Source organism: Dermacentor silvarum, chromosome 7, assembly GCF_013339745.2.
Source record: "Dermacentor silvarum isolate Dsil-2018 chromosome 7, BIME_Dsil_1.4, whole genome shotgun sequence".
Taxonomy (NCBI): domain Eukaryota; kingdom Metazoa; phylum Arthropoda; class Arachnida; order Ixodida; family Ixodidae; genus Dermacentor; species Dermacentor silvarum.
The window spans coordinates 148,387,101-148,409,908 of NC_051160.1; the positions used below are offsets into that span (position 1 = coordinate 148,387,101).

At 45.7% G+C, this 22,808-nt stretch overlaps 1 long non-coding RNA gene across 1 annotated transcript; it reads right to left on the minus strand.

Moving 5' to 3' along the window:
* Positions 1–1,299: 1,299 nt before the first annotated feature.
* On the minus strand, positions 1,300–15,999 carry LOC125947010 (uncharacterized). Its single transcript, XR_007468064.1, has 3 exons — positions 15,822–15,999; positions 1,423–1,559; positions 1,300–1,364 (listed from the first exon to the last, which is right to left on the minus strand). It is a non-coding gene; the product is annotated as an uncharacterized LOC125947010 (long non-coding RNA).
* Between the last annotated feature and the right edge of the window lie 6,809 nt (positions 16,000–22,808).

The window sequence follows — 22,808 nt, forward strand, 5'->3', positions numbered from 1 at the left end:
AGAGAGTATGAAATCTATTTCATTCCTTGTTTCTCCATTAGGGCATTTCGAGGTCCATTCCCTGTTGCTCCGCTTTCTGAAGAAGCTATTCATTATTCGGAGCCTATTCCTTTCCGCGAATTCTACTAACATCTCTCCTCTTGCATTCCTAGAATCGATGCCGTAGTTGCCAATTGCTTGCTCATCAACCTGCATTTCCCCCACTTTTGCATTGATGTCGCCCATGATTACAGTATACTGAGTTTGCACCTTTCTCATTGTCATTCAACATCTTCATAAAACTGTTGTATTTCTTCATCATCGTAACTAGAGGTTGGGGCCGTAGGCTTGTACTACCTTCATTTTGTACCTCCTATTCAGCTGTATTACGACGACGGCTACCCTCTCATTAATGCTGTATAATTCATCAATGTTGCCCGCTATGTTGTTATAGACTAAAAATCCTACCCCGGATTCTCTCTTATTTGGAAGACCTCTGTTGCAGAGGACGTGGCCGTTAGTCAGCACTTTGTAAGCCTCACCAGTTCTTCTAAGCTCACTAAGGCCAATAATGTCCCAGGCAATGCCTGATAATTCGTCAAATAGTCCTGCTAAGCTAGCCTCACTCGAGAGGGTGCGCGTGTTGAACGTTGCCAGGTTTGTTTTCCATTGGCGGTCTGTCCGGACCCAGAGATTCTTAGCACCCTGTGCCCCGTAGAAGGTCTGACCGCCGCCTTGGTCAGGTGCTCCGCAGGCAATGGGGACTGAGGGCCATGGGTTAATTGTCGGAGTCGTGAGGCAGGTAGTGGCCGAATACTGCACCAGGGAGGCCAATTCCTGTTCTGGTGAGGGAGTGACTGTGATAAAGCTTGGTGGGCCTTCCTAGTTTGGTTGCACCTGAACAAGTATAGCCCCACTATCCCTCGGCAATATATTTTTCTTGCCGGTGTCAGGCACCACTCCCTGCCTGAAAATGTCTGTTCCTGAACATACACTTTGGCATAGACTCAGTTATCGAAGCTGTCTAGCAGGCCACGGCAGCGAGTAGCCACTTATACAATCGGTTACATAACCAGCAGTCCATGATGTCTGCCTAGAAAGATGGCAGCCGGGGCGTGCCTAAAGAGCGAATCTGCTGGACAACTTTGGTCACTGGCTTTGAACAAAATGTTAGATAATACTGTAAACGGGGCGAAATTCTAAATTGATGTTAATCGTACTCCCTATATCATTGGAGGAAAAAAAGAGCATTTGTTGAAGGAACCAGTCCTTCCGTCAAAGAAACCAATTCCTCTGAATCAAAGTTAAGAAAACATTACTCACATTTAGTGTCGCACAAAAGCGTGTCGTTTTCACCAAATTTCCAGTAGTGCACGGAGGTTATCCTAAATAAGGAACAAGGTGTTATGCTTTAGTGTAGGAGTAGGCACTCTCATGACTTACCTTTTTTCTTTATATAACCACGAGGTATTGATCATGACACCAGAGATATTATTCCCTACACGTTCCTGCCGCTTGCATTCATCAAAGAGACTATCCGATGTGTTGTAAGTCCACACAACGTTATGGCTCGCCCAAAACTGAAAAAAAGGAAGGAGTGCCTGGATTTCTAATTTACCCTTAATAAAATTGCCTTTTTGACAAAAACATGGAAAATCCTTGAGAGTGTTTTCTCTTTGCTATATTAACTACATATAATACCAACCACGGGAATTTTTGCAAATATATACATTTACGATTTGACCACATCTTTCATGAAGGCGTCATTTGGAACAGTGAAAAGTGCCTGAATTGCGTACATGCGACAGCAGTAAGTGCTAATAGTTTTGTCTGTTTGGGAACTTTTCTAATTATAGAAACTTGCCCATGCACATATAATGTCAAATTCAGAAAACCTCAAACAAAAACTGTGGTCTTTGTGAGAAAATAACGGCATTTGCTAGGCTTCTATTTTTAAACAAAGAGACTTAGGAAAATTTTTTTTTACTGCAACTGATTTTGTACTTTTTTAATTGTGTCTGGTACTATACAAAACAGTATTCTGACGTAAGATACGTGTTTACTTCTTGGCGAAAGCTTCCAGATGCGAGAGATTGGGATATATCCCCAGAGATCTAGCCTCTCCCACGAGAGGTCGTCAGCATCCTCTTACTCAACCTGTTCAGCCACAGCGTGAAAATTCCCATTTGGCAGACAAAGTGTAGAACGAGAGTCATAGTTCAGTTATGGGGTAGTAGTGCGTGGGACGCGAAACATTTACGAGTTCAGTTTGCTGTACCGTCGTCTTGTCCATTAGATGCGTGCAACTATCACAGTGAAGTCACGAAAATGATCTAAAACAGCCAACGTGCCGACATAGTGTAACAAAGCCTGCGGCAGTAGTAGCATCGTTTTAACTGTTCCAAAGTCTGAATTGTGTTTTTAAAATGAACTGCCTTTTTTACTGACAAATTGACGATCACAGTCACTAAAGATCACGAGAGGTGGGTCATGGCGTATGGCAATGAAGACATTGCTACGGTTGATTTGTTGTTAGGGTAATCACAAAAGGCAATTACTCATTGGTTATTGTTCAAAGAGTGTGGAAAGAGACTCAGTATGTGGATGCCAACATGTTAGAAGGGCGTTTACGGAGGCGGCAAAGGATTAAATGACCTGGAGGAGCGCTGCAAGGTCGCTTCTGATATGTGCATTGATATTCCATTACTTAAGTGATAACGATGAAGAAACGATAGCGTGACAACAATAGCGTGATGATAACATTATGACGACGACTGTATGACTACGATGCCCACCTACTGCTTTGTTGTGTCAAACATCGCCGGTCATACGCAGCGTCGGGAGGACGGTCACTTCTGTGCGTTACCACAAAGTCGTTTTCTTGAGGTCGTATTCTGGAGGTCCTACAGGCAACGTGCTAGACAGCCAGGCGGATGCCGAAAGTTAGCACTCCTTTATATAAAAAAAGGTTCTTGTTGATGACCTTCAGCAGAAACTTTCCTTTATAGTTGAAACATCTTCGATATGTACATTGTTACTACATGAAGTAGTATTTTCCCATAGAATAACTGACAGGACTGGCATAAGCCAGAACGTGTCCTGCATCATTTTTAGAGCACTGCACGGGCTCGGGCTTGCCCGAAGGCCCGGGCCGGGCCGTGTAGGGCAGTTTTTTCACGAGCTCGGGCCGGGCACGGCAAGTGCTTTTTGACCGGGCCCGGGTCGGGCTTGAACCTTCTGGTGGTGTGCATGTAACGTGCAACGCGTTATCCTCGCGCGTCTCGACTCTCAAAAACATGTTGCCCCGGCGCAGCTGGAAGCTAGCAGTGCTACTCCCTGTGTACATCCCTTTTCTTCTTCCGTCGTATTCGGCGCTGTAGGAACAAAATATAAAAGTTCAGAAAGACCGAAGTCGTCTCAAACCAAAGGATGGCGTTGTATTTCATACCTAAATCAATGTAATTAATGCTTTCAGCGCGGTGCAAGCGCGCTCGCGACTTGCTGATTCTTCAAAGGCGAATTGGTAGAACGATGACTGGTAAGACAAGATAATTCCTCACGCGGCTGAAATATGGCACTGCGTCCATCCATTATTGCACGCATGTTCTCAACCGGCCGCCTAGCAGCAGCGCATTACGCTGCATCATGGAGGGACGAGAAGCATTCTTTCTTGATTTAGTCCATCCGTGCGCTGCGCTAACGACCGGTCGTGGCTGCACTTCGGTTATAGTGTACTATAAAATACGGTTGAGTGGAACGAGCGGCTGTGGCGGCGCATGCTTTGCAGTGAGACGCCCGACGTGGAAAAATACTGTGGCAGTGCTGCGATAGAAGTGGATTGGGCCGCATCAAGGTCGCGCCGTTGGAAACTGCTGGCGATACTGTTCGGCAGGGTCATTCGTACCACTTCGCGCGCTGTTATTTACGATCAGACCACTTAAATGGTGTTCATAATTGCATATGACATGTATTTATGCCTTAAGAATAAATTCCTTTCATTCTCTTCCTTATTTTATTTTCTAATGCCGCTCGGTGATCTTTTTCGGTCTCGGGCCGGGTCCAGGCCGGTTTCGAGCCGGGCTCGGGTCGGGCTCGGGCCTAAGGTAAAGAGGTGGCGGGCCAGGCCGGGCGTGTAATGCAGATTATTTCCGGACCCGGGCCGGGCCCGGGTATCGCCATAGAACTTTTGGTCGGGCTCGGGCGGGCAGCCCAACGTAAAAACGGGCCCGGGCTGTCCCGGGCTTAAAACATCGACCCGTGCAGTGCTCTAATAATTGAATTGTTGAAGCACTGCTTCGATGGGTATCCGGATGGCGAATGTGAATTTTAGGAAAAGAAGGTTCCACGTAACGCAAAACAGGGTTTGGCGTATGCAGTAACTTTATTTACGGAGCTCTTACTCACATTCATGTGCCCACTTGAAGGGCACATCTTTTTCTAATGTACACTTCAGTGAATGAACATTATCAGCCATTATCAACCAAATTGCAATATCAACACAAAACGGCTGAAATGCGGACGTAATCGAAGAAAACTAATTTGTTCTCAACCAGACTGGCGGCTTCAAATCGCTGAGAGCAGTACTTCTGTGGGTTGGGTCTGACTTCATTCTTGCTTACGAGGTGGCCAAGAGCTAACGCCTGGCACTCGCCAAACGGATAATATCCGTAGTTTAATGCAAAACCCAACTTAAAAAGATGCTATGGCGGCTGTTATGCTCTGCAAATGTACGACTCCAAATAACATCTTGGAATTACGAAGATGCAGGTCGCAATTGGGTAAAAGAAACATTTTGTCGATAAGGATCGATAAGGTCGTAGACGCGCTACAAATCCCGAAAGGCTTAACATCAAAGAGAGATAGAGGAAAGGCAGGGACGTTGACCAACTCAACACCAAATTTGAAAAAACCATCCGTTTCATAAGTATGCTGTTTCCTTTGACGGTGTAGTGCATAGTTTTCAGCCTAGCAGACCGTTATTAAATAAGGTGATGTAAGGCCGCAGTCCATCTATCACGTCATCGACTCGTTGGAGCACCTACACATCCTTTTAATTCCAATACAATCATTTCCCTACTTAAACCGTTTGGGCTCTATCTAACTATCTATCTATCTACATTACTATCTGCCTATATATCTATCTACGTAATATCTTACGCGGATCAAGTGGCCCAAGTGTTGTAACTACTTGGGTCACTAGGTATGTGCTGTTAGCCGTCATGCGGTTGTGGTCGTTCCAATGTTGTCATTTCAGATTCGTGATATGCTCTCCACATGCCGTCGTGGTCACGCCTTCTACGTCGACCTAGTGACCCAACCTGTCTAATTGTTTGGCCCACTAGGTATGGGCTCGTGGTCGCGATGCCATCGAGGTCGTTGCATCGCCATCAATCCTGCTTTGTCATCCGACACTCGCCATGCATAATCGCCATCCCACCGTCCTTTACACACAGTTGTCATCTATGCACTGTCACACCGCCGTAATGATGCCAGTTGTCATTGAAGCGTCGTTAGTCCAGCTTCATGATCCGAGTCATCATGGTGTCGTCGTCACGTCTTCTAGTCTGAGTCCGTGGTCCAAGTTCTCTAAAGCTTTGACCAGTAGGCTTGTGTTCGAGGTCATGATGCCGTCGTGTCCGTTTCATTTTTGTTATCTGACTCTCATCATATCGTGGTCATCGCGCCATCGTCGTCACGCTGTCATTTTATCATTGCCTTCATTTCAGTCATGTCATCGCATTGTTGCCATGCCATTGTTGTCGTACCGCCTTCATTGTTCAATCGACATGAACCCTAGTTTGTCATCGTATTGTAATCATACCGTCGTCATTTATTCATGATTATGTCTCCCGTCTCACGCCTTCGTCGCCACACAGTCGCTATCAAGCCTACATCGTCAGAACATCGCAGTAATGCCGTCGTAGCTGTACCATCGTCGTCACTACAACTTATTCAATCTACTCTCCTCACGGTCACTGTGATGCTGTCGTCATCATGCCTATCGTCACCACAGAGGTTTTGTGATACAGTCATAGTCACCTCATTTTCATCATACTCTCGTCGTCATGCCATTGTCCTCATGTCTTTGTCACGCCATCATTCCTCGCAGCATCGTTGTCACGCAGCCGTCTTCATGCATCTGTCGCCATGCCGTCGCGCTCACTACATTGCATGGTCATCGTTGTAACATCGACATCTTAGTCTCGACATGTCGTCGTATTGAGCCGCCGTAGTCAAACAGTCATCGTCATACAGTTGTCATCATGCCATCATCGTCACGCTGTTGTTTCACCATCGTTATTACTTCTTTAACGCTATACCATTGTTTTCATCCCATCGTCGTTATATGACCGTCAATTCATTGACGTCATTCCATCCTAATCATGCTGTGGTCATTCCATCTTTATATTGCCGCCATTGTCATGCCATCGTCTTCGTTGCGTCGTTATACCTACGCTATAATATGCCCCTTGTCATGTCATCTTGGTCGTACTGTTTGTCGCGTCATCGTCGTCATTCCTGCTCCACATCCGGTTTGCGCCATACCGTTATCATCACGCCAACGCGGTCATACAGGTGTCATCTCATCGTCATCCATGTCGTGGTTGTCGCGTTGTCTTCGTTATACCCTCGTCACAATTTAAGAATCGACATCTCACTGTCGTTAGGCCGTTATCGTTAAATTCATTTGTTATTCGGTCGAGATTCCTTCTGCGTCATTCCATCGACAGTGCTTTGGCGTCATATTGTTACGATGCGGAAGTCATATATAAAGATGTATTTACACGCAAGTCAACGATATGCAAACAAGATGGCTGTCGAGACCGATTACACCTGGACATGTCAAATCATCTTCTTCTGACTTTGGCGCCATCCTTACTTACGCCGTAAGATAAACACCACCTTAAGGCACATCTCGGCACCAGCTATATTGAAGGTGAACTCGCGGCAAGGTAAGGCTTCAGACGAGAATCATGCACAATGTCATTCTGGACAGGCGAGACCAGCGGAACCATCTTTTAGTCAACACCAAGCTGCCGCAGTGTAGCGTAGGGCACTGTACAGCGCGGCAGCAGCATTTACACAAACCGATGCGGCGACATGGCGTCTATAGTAGGACAACGCAGCCAGGGGGAAACTGAACGTCCCGATGTCGGCTGTCGTACCGGATCTTCTGCAAGGCGTGAGAGTTGGTGAGCTGCGAGTCGGAAATCTGTAGCGCCATGTGAGCCCGGGGGAAGACGTCTTAAGCATATTCAGCGGGACTGTTAGTCGAGGAAGGAAGCAGTGTGTCAAGGAGCAAAGTAAGGTGGCGGCCGAACAGCACGGAAAGCGGAGAACAGCTTGCGATCTCGTGACGGGACTAATTGTCAGCGAAAGTCTCGAAGGGTAACGCGTTGCCCAATCACTGTGCTCGTCAAAAACGTACTATCCCGCTCAGTATGAGCTACACCGTGGGAGCGCGTGGCCTAGCGCACTGTAAGGTTGTGCAGTGGCGCCGATCCGGATATGTTTCCGAGTTATCAGGGGAGGTTTTGGCTGTTCCTGCGAGTGCACATCGCCTCCACTTGCTTGGTTTCACCGTCGCCTCGCCTTGTGATGATACCAGCTTCGAAAATGATAACTGCCGCCGTGGCTTGACGCCTAAACTTCGTGCTCGACAAGTGGAGCTTCACAAGACAGGTGATATCCGGCCTGGCTCTCCAAATAAAGGAAGGCGAGGGTGAAAGAAAGCAAGTGGAGGCGATGGAACAACTCGCCCCCACTTGCTGGAACAACTTCTATGGAACAATTCCCAGGAACAGCCAAACCCTCCGCTGATAATCAGTCAATCAATCAACTTTTATTTCCTTTGGATAGGAGGAGTACGGGACTAAAAGCTTGAACAGCTTGACGAGGTCCCGACCCCGTTACAGTTGGCAAAACAGCAGGATGACGGTCAGTCATGCACGAAGAGTTCACATAAATCGACGAATAACATCACGTAACACAAAATTCTGTGAGAAAGCGCGAAACAATAGAGCTCATTTTCATGGGCTTGAAATGGCTATAACATTAAAAGCAGCGATCGACAAGAACAGGGACAAAAATTCGAAAGGATCTGCTATTCCTGCGAACAAATGGACTGGGCGAAGTGTTTAATGAGACAATATTGATTACACGAAGGATCAAAATCTTCTTGGTTTAATAAGTTTAACAGGGAAGGTAGCTTATAGGACAAAGTTTGTTCATCATAAGTAGTTCTAAGGGTGAGTACAGTCCACATTTCTTTGTGCCTGGTTAGACGATCACTTGTGTTTACTTTTAACTCAGCAAGATTAATTATGGTATCGGTCCATACTTAACAAAAGCTTTATAACAAAATATCAGCCTATAATTATATAAACAGAACACTGGAAGAATTTCGAACTTTGCAAAAAGAAGTTTTGTAGAAGAAGCATAATGCACAGCAGCAATATGTCGTATGGCTCATTTCTGCAGCAAATAAAGCTTTTGTTACACCTTTTGTACACCACACTTTGCTGCAATACTTGAAAACACGTCCCGATCGGCGCCACTGTACAACCTTACATTGCACTTGGCCACGCGCTCCCGCGGTGTTGCTCATACTGAGCGCGATAGTACATAGACAGCATTTCTGCCAACGTGCGATTGAGCCGCTCCATGAGCCCGTTTGTCTATGGGTGGTAGGCGATTGAAAGCTTGTGCTCGGCTGAGCAGTACCGAAGTAAGTTTCCCCGACGCGGTTCAAGAAGGTGCGGCCGCGATCGGAGAGGCGGGGTGCGCCGTCATGGAGAATGACGTCATGTAAAAGAAAATCCGCCACCTCATTTGCACAGCCTGTGGGCAAAGCTCGCGCGATTGCGTAACGGGTCGCGTAGTCAGTCGCAACAACGACCTACTTATTGCCAGATTTCGATGTCGGAAAAGGCCCGAGGTGATCGAGACCGACGCGAAAAAAAGGTTCTGAGGGCACATTGATGGTGTGAACAGGTCCAGAGGGAAGCACAGCAGGTTTTTTGCGGCGCTGGCAGAATGCGGCCGGAGCCGTACAGGCATGGCCAGTAGGAGCGGCGCCGTACGAGGTCGTAAGTACGAGAAACTGCGAGGTTGCCTACAGCAGGTGCCTGATGTAGCTTCTCAAGAATTGATGCTCGGAGATGGCGTGGCACAAAGAGTAAGCTTTCTGGTTTTTCGGGTGCGTAAGCTGCAACTGCAGAGAACGTTGTCGCGGAATACGAACATGCGCAGAGTGGGCTCCGAATGTCCAGAATTGCGACGATCGATGAGAGCACGTAAGCAGTCATCACGCCATTGTTCACTGCGGATGTCAAGCAGATCAGAAACAGAAATGGTCATTGTCATGCGCATCATATTGATGCTGGTTGACAGGATGACGGGAGAGGCAGTCGGCATCCTTGTGCAAGCGGCCTGACTTGCACAATACAACAAATGAATATTCTGTGAGCTGTAGCGCCCATCTAGCCAATCATGCAGTGGGGTCTTTAAGTGACGACAGCCAGCACCAGGCATGGTGATCAGTAACCACGGAAAATGTGAGACCATACAAGTAAGGCTGGAAGTTACTGCCCAAACTAACGCTAGTCACTCCCGTTCAGTAATAGAAAAAAAATTATCTCGGTGGGTGACAGGAGGTGGCTGACGTATGCAATTTCGCGCTGTTTGTTACGCTGCAATTGAACGAGTGAAGCCCGATTCCATGGCCACTGGCGTCTGTGCGAAGTTCAGTGGCAGCAGATGGATCATAATGAGCTAGCAATGGGGGAGCCGTTAGCAAGCGAACGAGGGCCGAGAAGGCTTTGGTTCGAGCTGAACCCTACGTGAATGTAGAGTCCCTGTTAAGTCGGTGACTGGGCAAGCGGTGTCGATGAAATTCTTGATGAAACGACTGAAATAGGAGCATTGTCCGAGAAAGCTTCTTACGTCTGCGGTAGGAAATGGCAGAGGAAAGTTCTGTACAGCGCGAATATTGTCTGGGGCGGGTTGAATGCCAGTGGCACTGACGAGATAGCCAAGAACAGTAATTTGACGACGCATAAAGTGTCACTTGGATAAGTTGAATTCCAGGCCGGCGCGTTGAAAAACAGCAAGAATAGCCAACAGGCGCGTTAGATGACGGGCAAAAGTTGGTGAAGAGACTAGCACATCGTTTAGATAACACACTCGTGTCGACCAGTTTTAGCTGCGTAGTAAGTAGTTCATCATTCTTTCGAAGGTAGCCGTGCCATATTAGAGACCGAGCGGCTTAACGTTGAATTGATAGAGGCTGTCATGCGTAACAAAAGCAGTTTTTTCACTCTCCATGTCATCTATGAAGATTTTCAATAACCTGATCGAAGGTTTATGAACGATAATTCGCTCAGTACAATCAGTCGAAACCGTCAAGTGATTTTGATGAGGTGTCGGTAATCAACACAAAAGCGCCAACTGCCATCCTTCTTCACAAGGACAGCAGGGGATTCCCGCGGACTGGAAGATGGCTTGATAACGCCTTTAGACAACACGTTATCGACTTCTCGTTGTATCGCTTGTCGTTCGGCATGTGATACACGGTACGGACAACGGCGTATCGTATTGTGTCTCCGGTGTGAATACGATGGGTGAGCAATGATGACTGGGCCAAAGGGCGGCCGTCAAGATAGAAAATACACGGTAATGTTTCCAGGATACGGCGGAGGTCAGCAGCTTGGTCACCTGAGTGATATCTTAAAACAAAGTGAAGACTAGGCATACAATTATAGCACGTTACTCGTATTTTACGCGTCAACAATTTATACTATAGACTCGCCTCCTGTATCGATCCTGGGCACATCTGTGTTAGCGTCTACCTCCCGTCGCCTTTTGATATTGCGGCTATATTGAAGCTCATATCTTAGTAAGGACGCGCTAACAACTTTCCCAATCACGAAAACTTGTTGAGGCCTCTAAGGAAAACGATAAATCTTGCAACTCGTCATAAACAGCCCACCCGCTGTACATCCTACAGCACGATCCCACATATCAGCATGGCGGCATAATGCGCCGGACGATAGATGGCGCTGTGATCGCAAAAGGATGGCGTCCCTCGATGAAACGGTCTATACTTCCCGATAAATCGTCGCACCCGCTGTCGCGTAGTACTTGGTTTCGGTTGTATTTTTTACACGGTTTCGCGCATGCCCAACTGTTGCTAGTTGCATCAATGCAGAATCGGTTGTTAATTTTTTCAAGTAGGAGATTTCCAGTTCACCTCGTTCACCGTGATGTTGAATCACGCTGTGCTTTACGAAACAAAAAGCAGTCCAGTATTTTAATGCGAAGGCATTATATGTCCCGTTGTCGTCGGCGGTGTGGCCGAGATATCGTACCTATGATGGCCGACAGCGCGAAGAGTAAAAACATGTAAAAAATGCTAAGATTGACGTCAGATTTGACAAGCGTGTTTGTGTACACAAGGTAAATTAAAGGAATTAAAAGAAAGTTTTGTACAGTTTGGTCTGGGTGGGAATTGAACCCGGGCCACCAGGGTGCGAGACTAGCATTCTTCCGCGGTGCCACGGTTTCTCCACGGTGGTAGTTGAGAGGTCTGCCTAGTGCGTGGCTCACTGCACACGTCACGGCACTGCTTACGTCCCTGCCTCCAACGTGTCACTTGCCCTTCGGCGGTAGGTTGCACAGCTGGGCGTGTTGGCTAAGCATGATCTGAAGTGAAGGGGCGAAAACGACGACGGACGAAGTGTGTGTGTGTGTTCTCTCTTCGTCCGTCGTCGTTTTCGCGCCTTCACTTTCGATCATCAGCACGGGTAAAAAAATATATGTAATTAAGGCACTTGACCCCCCCCCCCTTCTCGACCTTTGGTGGGAGAAAACAAGTAATGGGAAGGAACAATGTATCAGAGTGTAAATATTTGTGAAAATCTCGTGAGCATGCACTGTTTCCGCCTTCATCCTCTTTAGCATTTGTTAAAGTGCCTGTCAACTTTATCAGATAGGTAGTTCTCATCAGATACTTTTTTTTGCTTCAGCTATTTGCGACATACATTGTATTCGGTAGTGGCTAACTTCTCAATGGCAGCACTTTGCCAAGCTCGCCGATGAACATGATGGCCTGACTACCGCTCTATGACGATGCCGCAGTGACAGCGATGGAATGACAAAGAAGAAATGCCGTTAATAGAACAACAAATTTGGTATGACAACGGCAACATGACGGCAATAAGATTATGACCGAGAAATAATCATTATGGGATAACAACTAAAAGACGGCGACCGGATAACGAAGCTGAAATACCGGCGATGGCACGACCACCGCCACATGAAGGTATGATGACGATGCATTACAGAGACTGTCTGGCGACAATCCAGTTACTACGATGGCACGCCAACGGTGGTATAATCATGATTTTAATGACTGGCAGCATAATTATAGTAGAATGAGTCCCTTGCCTGTACAACGGCGACAGCGTAACATCGACTGTGTGCCAACAACCCCATGAAGATGACTGTGTAACGACGATAGCATGTTGAACCATGACAACGGCCTAATGACGACAGTATGACATCAAATGCATGACGACGACTGTACCCTTTCATCCCTCAGAGGCTGAGACTAAACATCAGCTTGAGTCCGACCCCGTGCTCTCGGATTTTTTTCACCGTTCCATCGACAGCGCCCTCGCTCCGGCTGAACGGACGCAGCTTCTTGCCCTTCTGCACGAGCTCCGCACTTCGTTTGACTTACCGCAAGCGTCACTTGGTCGAACTAATGCGGTTGTTCACTTGGTAGGCGTAGATGGCGTGACGATAACGGTGTGACGAGAGTCAGATTACGAAGCTGGAATGATGATGACGAATCGACCACAACAGCATTACGAATACGAGCAAATTTTCTGTGGCACAAGCTGGCAGACAACTGGGTCACTTTGTCGGCGCAAGATTCTAGATGTAAATGGAAACACGGGGAATGCGGGATAAGGAAATTTAACAGGATGAGCAACATGAGAACAAGGGCAAAGCAGAAGCCAACATTTCGACAAGTGGACTTGGCTTTTTCACGCGACGTATGCTCCTTGGGCACAGGATATAAAGGTTGGGTTCTTCTGAAGGTGAGAGAGGGTAAGGCGGGTAGGCGAGGTAATGAGCAAGGGTGTGTTAGTGGCCAGGGTGTAGAACTGAAAAGAAAGGTAATGCGCCACGGGAACGTTGGGGGAGGAATGCGAGGCGGCGCCTTGTGTCAACCGGTGGTGAGGGGGGGTGAGGGGTATCTGCTCTGCTGGAGGCTGAAATAACTAAAGTCTGAAAGAACTAACTAAATATATAAATAAATGCACGAACTTGAAAGAAAATGGAGAGAGAGCGTGAACTTTATTGATAACCAGCAGTTTAGTCGGCTGGGCCTAGGCCTCCCACGATGGGACGTCGAGGTCTTGCCTCTTCGCCGCTTCGTAGGCCTGCTGGTAGCCCAGAGTTTGTCGTCGAGATGGGAGCTGCGCAGGGCGGCGTGCCATCTCGACGAGAGGGTCACGGGATTACGGTCTGGGTAATGATGTTTGCACTCCCATAGCATGTGGGGGAGTGTTGCTGGTTGAGTTTTACAGATCTTGCACGTATGGCTTGTGTAGATATCGGGGTATATGATGTGATGTCGTGTGAGGGAGGGGTATCTATTGGTCAGTAACAGGAGAAGGGTGGTTGCCTGTGCTCTGCTTAACTTGCCGTGAGGGGTGGGAAAGATTCTTCTTGCGAGGTAAAATGACTTCACAAGGTCGTTGTATCTTGTAAGGCGGTCGCGTCCTGCGGGTGCACATACACCATCTCCGGCACGGTTGGCTAGTTCTCGTGCTACGGTGTGTGTAACCTCATTGATTGTTATTCATAATTGTTATTATTATTAGAAAATGGAGGTTGGAATAATATTGGCTAGCCTATGTATTTGCCGGCCGCCGCCACCGATTGCATTTTCAAATCTGTTCTCGCCGTCGCTCTTCGTAGGCGCGCTGCTCCTCGGGAGTGCGCTCGATACGCGACCTCCACATTACGACGCGAGGAGCAATGAAATTCAAAATGGAGAACGACAGCTTATCTTGCCGACAACATACGACGATGCGGCTGCCCCGGAATAGCTGAAGGAAACTAGGCACACAAAGCTATAACGACGACAAAGAGAAGGCGGTGTGAACGTTGACATGACCGACACGGGCTGCACAGCGGTAAATATTTCAGATACCTTTATTGTCTAACAGATAGCCTTCTGATCTTGAAAATAGTACCTATTGATAACCAAATGATTCAAAATGCATATCCAAGTGATGAGACATACATGGTATTGCTTAGAATGAAGCGATATTACACCAAAATCGGGACCTAAGTTTCTGCTTACGGAGTTGCGAAATTCACAGAACCCTATTCATGCACAGCTTCGCTGTAATAACTTTTGATAGATACCGATATTCATTTTAATCCTGTATACTGGCTCCTTGAGAAACATAGTCATTAAGGGGCCCTGAACCATCCCTCCGGCTTGGTGAGGTAGCATAGTCCGCGGGTAGCATACATTGTTGGGAACATCTCAGCTAAGTTCTGCTGTCGTACGCGGTCCGTGGAGTTCGCAAGCGGAGCGCGACGTCACCTTTTTCTCAAACGCTCTCCTTTCAAAAACCCCATGATCCTCGCTCTTCACTGTGTGCTTTATTTCGTAATCAAGCACAATCCCATACGCGGCTGCTATTGGTCGCTGCGGTCGCCTACACCGCGGCCGCCGCGGAATACCGGCACGAGTCCAGTGGCTAAGCGCACTACGGCTATCTGAGGACAGCCGCGTTTGGCTTACGCTTAGCGTGGCGTAGGCACCAAATCGTAAATTTGAACTGCGCGCCACGATGACGTCTCGGACATCACGGTGACGTCTCCGCCGTAGCCTTCGCAGTGCAAGGCATTGGAGGAGGAATGGGAGCACAACGGAGGCCGCGTTCGATTGCAGATAACTACGCTTCTGCTGAACGCATTGAATACTTTTTGCGACAAAGTGATTCTGCAATAGCCTATTTTCACTTCCAATGTCTTTGTCCATTTCGATAAAAAGTGGTTCAGGGTCCCTTTAAAAACGTTCGTTATGAACTGACTAACAATGGTAAACAACAACCACTCTGTTGCATTTTAAATTTTCAGAATTCCCGAACTCCTAGAGTGGTGAAGAAAGTTACATGACACTAGTAATTCATTTCCTATAGCGTGCACAAACCGCTATTAAGTAGTCTGCAATGAGGCGTTTAGCACAATATAAACAGTTTTATACTTTGCAATATGGTATTTTTGCCCTTTCATGCTTCACGGCAAACGCTTCACAGAGGCACTCATTATTAAATGAAAAAAAAAACACTATTTCTTGAGCAGAGTTGTAGCTTAAAGCTATGACTGGGCATTGGAATACTGGGGAAAATTTGAACATAAACTGCAGTACGTGCGTTCATTTTGTTCAAATCACAAGTTTTTACTTCACATGACAAAGTAGAAGTCGAGAAAGAACTTAAAATAACCTTGCAAGTTGACATTTACACCACAAAGAGAAATAGCAATCGCGATCTCTCCTTGAGTGGCACTGGCACTCAAATGAGCAGTGTTTCGCGCATCTATAGCTGATGTCTTCTTTACTTGCTACTTGTGAATATGAAAATATTTATTCACATACGATCAATATTTATTACCAATCATTTTCAGGAATAGGTGACCTGCTAGTTTGCCTGTACTGATAGTGGTATGGACTCAACGCAAACAAAGCATGCAAACTAGAAATATTTAGCCATAATATTGTATTTTCGAGCTGCTTGCAGCATAAAGCTTACCTCTTGGAATATATTCTCCGCAGGCTTTTCTTCATCGGCAACAGAATTTGCAGCAACGAGGGCCAATGCAACCACGCAAGCTTTGAGTAAAGCAGACATTGCTTCTCTTTCAAGCGACATTCTTTATTGTGAGGCGTAAAATAACAAAGTCAAATGCTCTGCCAGCACTATATGTCTTTCAAGCGACCGACGTTTTGCTCTAAAATGCAAAGGCAGGGGAGTTATATATCCTTCAACCACTTGTCGGTAGTGTTTTCCTAGAAATCGTTATATTGCGATCAGGATACATCACATTTACTTTAATTTTTTGTCTGCGTCATCTGTTCATTTTGCCGAGGCATTACTGGGAATATGATCAATAACCTATTCCATCCCGGCACATGCTCTGATCATTTACCCCTTAAACAACAAACACAAGGAAGAAAAAAAAGGTAAAAAGCAATCTATGGGACAAACAATAAATACGTCAATTCCTGATGTTACAAAACTTGCAGTTTCACCTTAAGAGCGGAGCTTTCATTTCGGTTTTTATGTTCATTTCATTGCATTACCCTCAAGCGCATACGGGTTAAAGAGAGGAATGGTAAATAACATATAGGGAGAATTAACAAACACAATCGAGACTAACGAAACAAAAGACACTACAAAAAGTCAACAAGAGCAAAGTAAAGAGCCAAATTCATGTTAACGTAGAAGCAATTGAGAATAAACAGTCATAAGCAACAATGACGCATACTACAACCACAAACCACAACAACAGCACCACCTTAACAGCGATGGTGACCTATCGGTGTAATGCGCCAAGTAAATGTGGCTTATTTATTACCAGTGCAAATTCTAGTAAACGTATGCGTTGTAAATAAATAGGAGTATTGTCTTAGAAACTACAAGGAAGTATTACGTCATATTGACATTTTTTGCAATCGAACCCTCGTGAAACCATTCCCTTTGCCGCCAATAACGCGTGTTTTTAAAGCAGCCCCCCCCCCCCCCCCGAGCAGAAACCAGCCGGCTTCAGCATTTCTTCCCTTCTGAAATCATTTACTGCTACAGCACCATTCTCACACAGTGAATATACGAATATATCTGCGCTATGGTTGGGGCCTTACATCATTTATGCATGTTTTATGCATCGAGGTAGTCCCATTCCTTGTTATTTAATCATACAACAGGGAAGAAATATGTTTCCGTGACGTCTTCATATTGTTTCAACATTGTCGGGTGACCTTTATGGTTAGTGTAATAAGTAGCTAAAGCTTCGGTGCAACATTGATATTTTCCGAGTCCCTCATTCCGAAGAACAACGTACCGATCCGGAGCTGCACGTTGTGCTGGTAGCGTGGTTTGTGAAATAAACATTCCAACACGTTGGAAAGTAAATATGCTTCTTTGAATCAATGTTAAACCGCTGTTGATGAGGCAGTTGTCTAATGTCTGCATGTGTTGAAAAGGAATATCTTTGTGCGGTTGACGTATGTTTTTCGTGACGCATACACACTTGCGACTCCCAATTCTCCCGCTATGTACTCAGAACATACATAAATGCTGTCATTTTCAGCAGTCCTTTTCGCATTTACACGTTGGGCATCATGTGGCGTGTATGTATGCTGTACACCAGCCGTGACCATTTCCAATTTACGCATACCACGTGCCACATATAAGTACCCATCAATAGGGGCAGCTTTTCCCAACATTTCCGCAAAATGAGGAATCTGTACCCCATTAAGTACGTTATCTTAGGCTAGGTACGGACTGTTTTGTTCTACTCATCGTATGTTCGGTGAAGCGATGTTTGATAGAGTTGTTAGTAGAGCATGATTTTACATCGTGCGGACACTGTAAATACTGGAGTTGCAAGCACCCCCCTCCTCGGCTTCTAGAGTACGGGGTGAGTTGTCGGGGTGAGTTGTCGTTAGAGGTCTGATGCTTCTGAGCCTTTCTGAGTATTTTTGAAGGTCGCGTCCGGGGCTATCTAAGAGAATAAATCTTCTTCCATCTCAATAAAGTCGTTGTGCTCTGCATGCCGTGTGCAATACGTGTGCGTCGGGCGCGGTTTTGCAGCGTGAAATTGTGCTCACCTTTCAGCCTCGTTGAGTAAATTTAAAGGCCCGGGGTTGGAATTATCCACCACGGAGGCCACAATATTTACATCGAATGTAACGAGGTAAATGATGCAGTGCCTAAATTTGCTCGTTTGCTTACTCGCTAAACAATTACACGTACCTAATGCGGGCGCTTGGGCCAAATTCTGACACGTAAATTTATACCAATTATTAAAAATTATGGAGACAGAATGTACATGCTGAAATTTTGTGAAGCGGATCTCTCATAAGGTGGTTATTGAAATGCTCCTAATTTACGTATTTCATTCCTGCGACCTTGGCGCAAAGGAAACTTACGCGCGAATGTGCGCCCGCAAACGCCGTTCTGCGCTATATATGTGAGAAATATAATGTTGGCTTGTTTTTATGCTTTTCTCGACATTTATTTTAAATGGAGCATTCGCCTTTTCGGAGAATCCATACCTGTGAGCATGTGCCATAAGTTGAACAATATGATCATCATCAACAGGTGGCCATAACCTCGCAAAATGCACCACCCACTTCTTAGGCAATCCCTCGTTGTCTGTATGTACCATAATATGAGAAGGATTTTCGCAATGAAGACGCCGAAACGCTTTTTGGTCAATCCTAGTCATCCGCCGTTGGCCAATTGCATGTTGGGGGTATGTTCCATATTATCAAAATAATCATCTTAATCAACACGCGGAAGGGCTTCTTGGCCATTCTCATGGAGTTTCCCAGAATATTATATACAGGCAAATCTGGCGGCACCGTCTATGGGAGTTGCTTAAAGGGTCTGTGCCGTCATGGGAGTAATGGTATATGTCTTTTGAGTAATGCCTTGCGTTTGGTGGTCTTGTGTGAGGCTTCGCCTAAAAACGTGGATATGGACTGCTGAGATAATGCCTTCATAAAATAAGATTCATAAAATCTTTTCATTCACCCCTATCAAATCTTTCAATTAAGCTCATTCACTTGCTGTGATTCATTAATTGTACTAAACAGTTAATGGACAGACGAGAATGAAGAACCGCAACGCTCAGCCTGCTGTTTCTTCATCGGGTAGCTAAGTAGAATTACTGTTCACCTAAAGGACATCTATGACGAAACATAAATTCAACCAGGGTGGTACCTTCAATTAATTGGGTGTTGGTCCTTGCCTCCATTTTAGGGGCAACTTTAATCGCTTTCTTAGTTGTCTACTAGTACTCATAGAAATCCCGTTTTAATTCTTTCTAATGTGGGATGTTTCGTCTATTGATTGTGCAGCTTCCATACAATGGCAACTGTCTGCAATAACTGTCATGTGTGAAACAAAAAGCGATTGTGCTGTAATAGCCAGAGCATTGCGTTGCTACGCTGGAGGCGGAGGTTTGAATCCTACCACCGGACGCGCTCCTTTTTAAGAGTGAAGAGAAGTCTACTCTGCGGGAAACCGACCAGCGACCAACCAACCGACCCAGGCGAGAACATGGGGTGGTAATTAAAGAAAGCTTCGCATTAAAACTTGTTTGAGACCCTATCTTCAGATGAGATGCCCAGATAACCCTGGTTACTCCTTGTACTAAATTACTAAGATTCATCTTAACACCTGTAGAAGTACCCGCGGAAAGCATGAACTTACCCTTATTGTACCCCAGGCTAGAACTGTCGCCTATCAATTTTCATTTTTTCCTAGAACGATAAGAGACTGGAACAGGCTTCCACAAGAGGTAACGAACAAGCGTACCATCGACTCTTTCTTATCAGCCATTTCTCAGATGTGAGCGAAGCACGCAATTCCTTTCGTACCGAATGTTTATTTAACTCGTGTCTTTAGTTTCGCAGAGATAGTTCTGCGCAGTAGCGTACAAGTATGATTTGTGTTGCACTGTGTTTGACCTTGCTGTGTTCGAATTTTATTTCGACATTTTGTTTGCTTGTACGGTGTCCCTTTTTTTTCTATACCACTCCTGCTTTGGCTGCCAAAAAGCAGCTGGCAGTATTGTCAAATAAATAAATAAATAAATGTATTTTGTTCTTTTAACGTTCCTTTCTTTTTCCTGGCGTCCTGCCTTACTGTGTAGCTATCACATTTGTTCTTGTACCGGAGGTGCCGATACAGCCTTTGACTATGGGACCTCCTTTTGTTTGCATAATAGCTGTAAAATGACCGAACCTGAGTTAATAAATTCCGATTCTGAAGTGCTGTATTGTTTGCATTGTTTGCTTCCGTGGCGTTAGGCCACCTAAAAGTAAAGTAAATTATGAACTTTTACGTGCCAAAACCGCGTCTCATCAATGAAGCAAAAGCCGTGATTAAAAGCGCTGACAATGCAAAGATTTCATCTTTGATCGAACGGCCATTTATTCTATAGATGTCACGTTTTTTAGGTCATTTTACGGTACAGTCATTGCAATGCCATTGAATCCAGGTTATTTTTCTCTGTTTAAGTTTTAGATGGAAACTATTCCTGGATGGAAATATTTGCGTAGCCAAAAGAAGATGCAGGCCAAGCAGGCAGACATTGCTCGAATATACTTTGCATGTACAAAAGAAGTTTGCCTTCAGCTGTGCAGAAGTGGTGCGCAATTTTCTTTCCTAAGTGGTGCAGCATCATACTTTGTATTTTCTGCAGGGCGAATATGCTCTGTAACTATAGGTTTATTACCAGAGCTTACCACATCCAATAATGTTCTCGCATTGTTTAAGACGCGATCATTTATGTTTTGCAGAATAATTTCTTCTATACTCACATTGCAGATAGTGGTTTGCTTGTGTACTCCTTATTTTGACTAAAGTAGTACGTGTTTCGTCTTTATTATCTCCCTGAGGTGTGTAAAATATCTCGTGTTTGATTTAGGTGTCACTAAATTGTAATTTTTGTTGCGTATTTCATGTTTTAACCTATTTGAGTGGAATCTATAATTATGGCTGTATATGTTTTTGATTAGCATACAACATTGCAAGCAGCGTTTAAGTCATACAAGTTCGAAAACTACACTTTGAATACTATCAGTGTTAGTCTTTCATAGCTAACATGTTAAACAGCATTAGGCGAGACAAGCAGTGGTAAAAACGTATGGCAGAATTCGTCTCACGTTGACTGTCAACGGTTGTGCAAATATCAATAAAAAAATGACGCGACAGACAATCTCCTTGAATTCAGGTTAATTTAACGCCTATATTGTGAAAATTCTGATACTTTTGTTGTTTGGGCTTTATGCTACATTTTCCGATATCGCCCCACTTTGTTATGACTGTCGCTTGCGAAGTTCGACCATGAGCATGAACGCATGACGGCCGCTTATTAAACCGATGATGTCACTATTGAATGAAGAACTACAGATGACATAGAACGCAAACATACATAAATAACGAAGGCATGATGACAATGAGATATTGATCCGCAAATTATGACGATGGTATAACGAGGACAACGTGACTACGACATGAGGCCAATGACATGATGACCGTATGACGACGATGGTGTAACGACTACGGTATGACGCCACCGGATGAAGAAGTGGGATCGAAGCCAATGGCATGAGGATAATTGTGTGACAGAGTATACATGATAACGCCTCTCTCACGATGACGCAATGATGACCATGGCATGACAACGGTGGCATAGTCACGATAATCACGACTGAATGACGGCAGCAAAATAACAATTGAATGACGAGAAAGCAATGACTTCAATGAATCGGCGAAGGTGATATGACGACGATAGCATGAAGAGCGTTGGATGTCAAAGTTACATTCATAATGATGGAATGATCGCGACGGCATCCCGATGACCGTCAGACAACGAATGCATGACAACGACTATATGAGGACAATGCGGTGACAATAAATTGGCAACGTCGTGAGGACAACTGGAAGACGGTGACAATGGCATGACGATGACTGTTTCAAGCGCAACTGTATGGCGACGATGGCGTGACGACGAATGCACGAGGAGAGTCGCGTGACCACGTTGGTATGGAGATGAAGGCACGACTACGGCAACATAGCGGCGATGGTCTGACGAGGGAGGTGTGGTTGTGGCTGCCTGACGATGACGGCTTGACAAGAAAGGCATAATCACTATTCAATGGCGACAGTATGATTACGATGGAATTACGAAGGAGTATCGACGTCGACAAATGTTGTAGACGTCGATGGCAAGACGACAACGGGATGATGTAACTAAAGTGATGACAATGTCTAAACGACAGTGTGGCGATGACCGTATGACGTCGATAGCGTATTGACGATGGCATCACGAGAGTAGGATGCCAAAGCTAGAATGAAGACGATGCAACGACCACAATGACATCACAACTACGAGCCCTTACCTAGTGGCTCAAGGTTTCAGGCAACTTTGGATCTTTGGACGGGGTAGAAGGCGTGACGGCGAAGGTAGTAAGATATGGTGAAGATGGCATGACGACAATAAAGTGACCAACACGGTGTCACGACGAAGAGCACATACCTAGTCGCCCAAGCAGGAAGACAACATGGGCCACTGCGTTGGTGTAGGAGGCTAGATAGATAGGCTCAGAACGGGTGAAGTAGGCAATGAGGGTTATTCGCATTAAAAGGCGGGACAAAGACAGGCGCGGTGATGTGGCTAAGTAAGCACGGTTGTCTTTGTCGTTTATTTTTCTCATCGGTTAATTAGTTACGTGCTGCTTATAGACTTCAGAGTCTGCCGAGGCGGCGCTGCGAAAAAACCCGCCACCAGCGCCCCCATCTCAGCCTTGGCGCAAACTGAGTAGTGCAAAGACAGCTGTCCGCAAGCGAAGCTGCATAGACCACAACGGAGCCCCGTCTTTCGATTGTGTTGAAGCACGGTTTCCTAAAAATAAAGGACCTGGAAAGCTTCTTCCGCCCAACCACGCTTCGGAAAGGGAGCAGATCCAAGTACGTGTACAATGTAAAAGAAGTTACAGGTGTTAT